We start from the raw sequence: 7,944 nt of genomic DNA on the forward strand, positions 1-7,944 counted from the left end.
TGCGTATCCCATCAAAATGATAGATTCCCTAACATTTAGAGTTTATTTATACTTTCATTAAGTATAACATAAGATTTTGTGGTATCCACTAATGTAAATATATTAACTTGAAGATTGAATTAGTTCATTGTATTCATATAGGGTTAGGGAGTGTAGCTGTAAAAAATCATCAAAATCGAAGTTAAAATAACCGTTCAATCGTGAATTTTTTCGTTTATAACCATCAAAATGTTTTGTTCCGTTACTTGATTTCTGAAGGTTTGTTTTTTGCGCTTTTTGGCATATGCGATCTCGACGCATATACAAACAAGTTTGACGGTTGGATTGTTGAAACTAGTTTCGTACAATGTGTATTGCATCAAGTTTAATGGTATATATATTTATTAAGTAGATTTAAATTTATTTTTTATGTATAACACTTAAGAAATTGAATGATATGTATATTTATTAAGTAGCTACCAATTTATTAGTCAGATTTTTGTTAGAAAAATATATTATTGTGGGTTTTATGTAAAAGAAATTGAATTTGAAAATGAGTAAAATCACATTTTTAAAATAACTTTTTTTTTTAAAAAAATACCTTGCGCGACGTCACGCAAGTTTTGATAATTTTGGCGCAAGTGTAAAAAATAAGCGCCAGTTTTGATAATTTTGGACAAAATCTTCCCACCCCTTCTGCTCATCATGCCCTCCTCTTCCCAAACCCCTTAACTATATCTCTCTCTCTCTCTCTCTCTCTCTCTCTCTCTCTCTCTCTCTTCCGTAGCATTCCTCCTCTTCGCTCATCACACCCTCTGTCTCCCGTAGGCTTCCTCATTTTCGCTCATCACGCTCGAACCCCAAATCTTGAACCCCAAATCGCCCCAATCTCGAACCACATTGTCGATTGTCTCTCTCCCTCTCGTTCTAAACGACGGGCAGCCACCACCCCCTTCGTCGTGCTCGTCTCTCTCCTTGAAAGTAAGTCTAATTACAAATTATGGAATTATGAAATTAAAGATTTTGATTGTGAATTGAGATGAATTTTAGAATTTAGGGTTTTAATTTGGGATAAATTACTAGGGCATGGGATGGATTTCAGGGTTTAAAAGATGTTCTCTGGCTCCCAATTCGATGCCACGAACGCCTTCTCCAGCGGCGGTTTCATGGCTTCTCAGTCCACTCAATTCGGCGATTCCACTCCCTCTCCGGCCAAGGTAACGTTTCCCTTCAATAACTGTGAAAAAATGAAAAGAAAAAAAAAGAGTATATTTAATTAATTTTATGTTTGAAGGTTATTTTGCTTGATTTTTGTTAAAATCCGATTTAGGGTTTTAATTTGGGATAAATTACTAGCTGCTAGCCAATAGGGTGGGTTTGGTTCGATTTTTTTGGGTTTTCGATTTTTCGAACCTATTCCTACTAGCCAATGTGTATCATATGTAGTATCAGATTATCAGGTTTTTGTTCCGCAGTTTATTTATTTGAACTGAGGTATTGTATTGGTATTAAGCTGTTAAGTTTTGGTATTCATGTAATACGATATCTATTTTGTTCTTTGAACCTCCATTATTTACTAAAGGATTATGCATCTTTTTTTGCTTTCTTGTTTAGTACATACACTTGCTCATAAGTTGTTTTTTCTCTGTTCTGAATTTATCTCCTCCATGCATCTCTTCTCTCATTGCATTTGCATGGGTGGTGACCTTTAAGTACCTTTTCGTATGCATTTAGTAAGAAAAAGGAAAATTTAAAACTCTCTGTGTTCGTCTTAATAATTTTTTGTCTCTTCCTTTTCTATTGTTACAGAGTTCCATGCAGATCTGGCATGTGTACCACACCGTTGCATGTCACATCTTCTCAGCTGATTGCTAGTGAAATCTTTCCTGTTACTGCAGTCAAGGGCCTCATCTACCCCGGAATTGGGTTTTTTTAGTTTATGGGATGGTGTAGGTAGATTCTTGGACTTTGGAATTGGTTTTAGTGAATTGGGTTTTATTTGGTTTTGTGCAAGGAGAGCTTGTGCGTGCTTTAGGAGGAGTTGTGGCATCCACATCTCTTCTTGGAGTTCTTCTTGGACATAACTCGTTGTTTCTTCAAGGGCCGGCCTTTGCTCCTCCAATGATTAGACAGGCTATCTGGTGTGGGAGCACCAACTCAACAACTGAAGAAGGTATCTAATTATCTCAATTAGTAGCAAACTTTTGCTTCTCAAAGCATTCAATGTTTAGCTATCTACTCTCTACCCATCAACTGTTGCCACTTGAGAATTCAAAGTATAACATTGGCCGTTGTTTGTCATATTTACAATTGCATTTAGCAATTTATGCTATTAGTGAAACAACTGATCTCAGAACTATCATGTGTATATGCATGTACTCAGATTGTACAATAATGGCATCATAATTCATGAAACATCTGCAACTTTGTGAACAGTAGAGATATTGGACTTTGGAATTTAGCAGTTTATGCTATTAGTGAAACCAACTGATCTCAGAACTATCATGTGTATATGCAAGTACTCAGATTGTCCGATAATGGCATCATAATTCATGAAACATCAGATTGTCCGATTCCAGCCTTTTGAGATGCCTCTTATGTGAAAAGTTAAAAGTTTTTTGGAGGTAGGGGAGGGGTTTGGTGCTTGGGGCATGTTGTTTTAGAAATTGTCAAGTTTGTCTAGAAAGCAACAGAAGAATTTTTATAGGTGGAGCTTTTTCACATGAGTTCGCATCAGTTTTCTCCGAGTTAAGGGATTGGTCTTTTCATGCTATTTTCTTTGACTGGAATGCTGTCATCTTTTACTACAACTTTTTTTTTTCTTCCTTTGGAAAAGAAACAATTATTAAAAAAATTGCAACCAGTGAACAATAAGTCCATCGGAATCCAGTTACAATAAGGGGGCATTTGGATGAGAGACTTTGAAGTTCCATTGAACCTAGGCTAAAGTAGTTAGGAATGTGCTAAAAAATTATGTGTAAGGGAATTGAAAATGACTAAATGCTAAACATTTGAGAGAAGGTGTCATTTTGAAATTCATTTGTTTAGTCTCTTTGTAGTGCATTGTAGTGTTTGAGTATTTCACTTCTTGTAGTGCTTCTTTAAGAATAAAGTCTGAAGTTCTTCAGGACATTGAAAGTCCCTTGTCTTAACATAGCATAAGTAAATTAACAAGATCTACAACAGCCACATAAATAAAAGCTATGAAAGTAATATCACCCTATAATTGATTAGTTTCAAATGCAAGAAAGGATTAGTTTCTAATGTTATAATTTTATGGTTCAAAAAGTGTATAGATGTTGCGGTTGATCACTCGTCGTCGGAGTGTGACCAATTCGCTTCCTGCATTATTAGCATCTACTGCTCCAGGCGTGAGTGCTCCATTGATTGGGGAGCCTACACCCCTTACTAAGGCTACTCTTATGACGTCCCAGGTGCACATCTCATCGACGTCATCAGTGTTGGTTCAGCCACTCAATGCACGGCGGCCTAAAGGGTCAGCTTGTAGTCCAGAGTAAGCAGATGAGGGCCCAGGGCGAGGAGATGAAGGCCTATGCCGGGCACATGAGAGACCTTGTACGAGCCATACAGATGTTCGACCTTCAAATCTCGCTACCAGTACTTGATCTTGCCACACCTTCGACCTCCGAGCCACTTCACCCTGCCGATGCCCAGTAGCCACTTGACCTAGAAGACTTTCATATATTATATAATTAATTATTGTTCGGATATCTTGTATGTACATTTTTATATATTATATAATTAAATACTTTTCTTTGGTTAATTAATTATTGTTTAGAATTTAATTACAATATTATTAAAAATTAAAAAAATAATATTTTTGACTAACCAAAAAAGGGATATATATATATATAATCCACTTTGCGCAACATAGTCTGCGTCGTGCAAAGAGGCTTTGCGCGGATTTGCGCGACGCAGCCTAAGTCGCACAAAGAGGCTTTGCACGACGTAGCTTCTTCTCCGTCGCACAAAGTCTTCTGTCATTGCCTTACCGAGACGATTAAAGTGCGACGAAGGTTGGTTGGGCTAAGTTTTGCGTGACGTTTTTTGACTTTGCGCGACGAAGGACCTGCGTCGCGCAAAGTGTTTTTTGTACTAGCGAAACTCCATGGATATTGATTCATTAGGCTTCGTTTGCCACAAATGATTGAATTGAAATGGATAAGACATTATCTTTAGGGAACTTTTATGAAAAGGGTTTGGATTAAGTTTATTTTAATAAAAAACCATGTTATAACTTTATTTAATTAAAAAGACTTAAATTTTAATGAAAAACCCTTAAATTTTAATAAAAACGACAAAAGAACTTAAATTTTAATAAAAACGACAAAAGAACTTAAATTTTAATGAAAAAGACATAATTTTAATAAAAAGGACAAAAAATCTAACGCGCAGACTTACGGTACACTATTTATGAAACTTATGACACTGTTTATGAAATCTTACTACATTGTTTATGAAAACTTGTGACACTATTTATGAAACTTACGACACTGTTTATGAAAACTTACTAAAATGAAACTCTGAAGGGTCCTCTCTTTCTGCCCATAAATCCTTCTCCCCTACATTCTTCTCCATCTTTGAACCAGACTGCTCAACACCGAAGAAGAGTTTTTGAGTTTTCCTATAAGTGGTAGGAAACTAAAATATTACAATATAGAAACTTTAGGTGCAAGTAATCTAAACTATATATATGGGGCTACCGTAAATATGTCTCTAACAGTGTGCTTAAAGAACCAAGTGCACAATTTTGGATTTCGCATTCTTTTGACAAAGTTGAGCCTCAACCTTCAGCCCTACCACCCATGTTTAATCCATTAGCTACAAAGGCAGCTACAATTTGTCTCACAATCTTTGGTCCTGGGCACAAGTTACAAAGGCCACCTGCTTACCTGCTCAAAGACCACAGGGGGTAGGTTATTCAGTCACTGCACAGCCCAATAAAGTACTTTATTGGTGGCATTCATGTAAAAAAGCTAGTGAGTCATCACCAAACCGCATTCGGGCAACCTCTATTGCTACAGGAACCCAAGCTGAAGTCGTCTATAAAAGGAGGAAGAGAAGACAGAATTAAGGACACTCAAACAAACAAACAAAAGCCAAAACTCTGCTCAAGCCAGATTTGCCTTCAACGAAGCTGTAGTCAGCACAAGCCTTCATCCCATTCGGGATAAACCTTCCCAAACCCCTGTAATAACTCTGCTACCTTGTTAATGGTGGTATCGATTCATTTTGTATCCTCTTCTCCCTCGTCAACCCCTCTAAAAGCTTTCAGACCTCTGACAGAGCCACAAAGATAGATTTTGTAAGAAGTTCAGCCTTGGCCGATAAGGTTCAAACTTACCCGACTATCTTTGCTCTGTCTTTGTCTTTTCTTTCTTTTAAAAGCACAATAACATGTTATATATTCCCAGTTATATACAAGTTATTTCTAGCAAAGTCATAATGAAAATGAGTCTTCAGCACTTGGATCCGATCTGAATCGTGTCAGAGTTCAAATCAGATCTAAGTCTCAAGCCCGGCGGGCATGTAATTTAAAGATCAGTTTAAAAGTCCTTGGCCTCAAGGCATAAAAAAGAACTCTATATGGACTCAACCCATCCACGACAATCCTTGATAAGCGAAAAGTCCGAAGTTACTTGGGGCGCAAGTAATCAATCTATTTCTCCGTTTTGTTGCTATTATATTTTGATTCATAGAAAAGGCTTAAGCAGGGAGTGAATTCTGATAGAAAGCCTCAAGGCCTACACCTAAGGCCCCACAAAGGCACTCATTTGGGTTCGTCCTACCTCTTGGATTCAGATAATCAAAAGTATAATAGTGATAAGACTCGGGCAACCATAAAAGACCAAATATGATACATCCAAGCGCTGGTTTAGTTTGACAGGAAGCCTCAAGGCCTATACCTAAGGCCGCACAAAGGCACCTGTTATATCTAACTTGGTTTCTCGGGTGTATACATATTCAATCAAAGCTTAACACCCATTCAACATCTGCCATACTGAAGATGGCAGTGGCACGCCTGAGCACGACAAAGTTAATCTTGATTGTGAGCCTTAAGGCCTACATCTAAGGCCCCACGAAGGCACCCTTTCAAATTAACTCTGTCCTTCTCTTTCAGAACTGCCCGACGAGCCTTGCCCGAAGTGTGTCTTGCCCGACCAAGATCTGCCCGACAAAGGCTTGCCCGAGCGAGCCCGAGAAGAAAGCAGAAGTACGACAGATACCCTCAACCGACGCCATTCTCCCAGGGGAGCTGTGTGCTCGTCCGCCAGGAGATTCCTGCGACGAACATAGTTTTGGCACGCCCGGTGGGATCCTCTGATCTGAAGATAAAGATAAACATGCCAGAAGATTTACAGAATACATTGTTTCAAATGCTACAGAGACTGAATGGAGCCTCCCTAGGCTCTAGAAATGAGACAGGTTTGGCTCCTTCCAAAGGAGAAAGACACAGGACTACCTAACCAGATGAGATAGTCATAGTCAACCCTGTGTTGCCCTTTTCTGAAGCCCCGGTAAACATGCTCAACATGACCTGGGCAGAGAAAGGAAAAGGGAAAATTATAAGGGAAGAAGAAGAAGGGAAACTAGCCAAACGACCTACGGAAGGGATAGGCAAACCATCCGAGTACCCAAAGGCTGCCATAATCAAAGGGCTGGTTATGTGTAGTAAATGCCAGTGTGAATGTGAACTCGAGATTCCCCCAGCTGGAGTCCTTATTGATCATGAGTTAATTAAAAGAGAAGCCCGCGAAAGGCTTAAGCAGGCAACAAGAAAAAATACTTCCCGAAGCGTTTTTCAACGTTTAGGAGGTGATTCCCAACCCAAGGCGTTGTCAGAAGTATTTCGAAACTATGAAGTTTCTGACGAGTTTCGAAACTATGAAGTTTCTGACAAGGCAGAGGACATGGAAGCCAAACTCCAAAGAAGTACAGAGCAGCTTCAAAATGGCCAAAAGGGGAAGGAAGTCAGAAGAACTGATGGGATAGCTAATCCTGTTAAGAAAGCAACTCCTGCATATCGTGGGCGGAAATGGTATGTAGTTGGAAAAGATGGGCAGCCCACCAGACCAATGGGAGCATCCATGGTCAGAAGGGTTCAAAGGCAGCACAAAGCCTACATGAATTCCCTGATGACCCCCATCACCTCTGAAGCCTCAAAAAATCAAAAGCCAGAAAGGGCAACATCTGGAAGTAGTAGTCAGCTTCGTTGGCGAAGTAAGAAGGAAGTAGAAATGGCCAACGGCAAGACGGAGGGTATGGGGAATCATGTGCCACAAAGCCAACATCCTGGCAAGTATAGGATCTTAAGAAGGGCTCAGGAAGATCTGACTATGATGCCAACACCTGGTTGGAGGCCAGGGCCTACCCATGAGGAAACTGTTGCATCTGAGAGGAGACCAACCTTTCTGCCTTTGGATCCGTTTGGTTAAGTTCCAAAGCAAGCGCTGTACGGAGACATGAATCAACCACAACAGGAAGGGATACCAGAGCCCTTACTACCAGCCGATGCAATGACCTGGTTAGACGAGTTCATGGATCACATTGAGAGCAAGAAGGAGGACTTGCTCGAACCTAGCAACTTCCACATCAACATGACGTATGTATTATCCGCCATGTTTGGCGCCAGGCCTGACCAACCCGCTACCATGGAAGGTGATTATTTAACAACTGAGCCGATGATGGCTCACGTCAATGTGGAGGTAGTTACAGAGGAGGACTCAGGCAAGGTTGAATCCTCAAAAGTACCTAAAGGTGGTCCCCTACGGATTTACACAGATAAAATGGTGTTCAGCCGCCCAAGTATTTCGTTGGCCAACCACCTGAAGCCTATATACGTTTCAGCTCATCTGGAAGGTGTACCTTTCAAAAGAATTTTGATTGATGGAGGAGCGGCTGTTAACATATTGCCAGCCAAGCAGATGAAGAGGATGGGGAGAA

At 39.8% G+C, this 7,944-nt stretch overlaps 1 long non-coding RNA gene across 2 annotated transcripts; it reads left to right on the top strand.

Moving 5' to 3' along the window:
- Window positions 1–653: 653 nt before the first annotated feature.
- LOC139192845 (uncharacterized) lies at window positions 654–3,763 on the top strand. 2 transcript variants are annotated; one of them, XR_011577314.1, is made up of 5 exons: window positions 654–960; window positions 1,063–1,196; window positions 1,789–2,152; window positions 3,269–3,305; window positions 3,481–3,763. It is a non-coding gene; the product is annotated as an uncharacterized lncRNA (long non-coding RNA). The 2 variants fall into 2 exon arrangements; XR_011577313.1 differs by lacking the exon at window positions 3,269–3,305 and having other exon boundaries at window positions 3,414–3,763.
- Window positions 3,764–7,944: the final 4,181 nt, after the last annotated feature.

This window comes from Malus domestica, chromosome 16, assembly GCF_042453785.1.
Source record: "Malus domestica chromosome 16, GDT2T_hap1".
Taxonomy (NCBI): domain Eukaryota; kingdom Viridiplantae; phylum Streptophyta; class Magnoliopsida; order Rosales; family Rosaceae; genus Malus; species Malus domestica.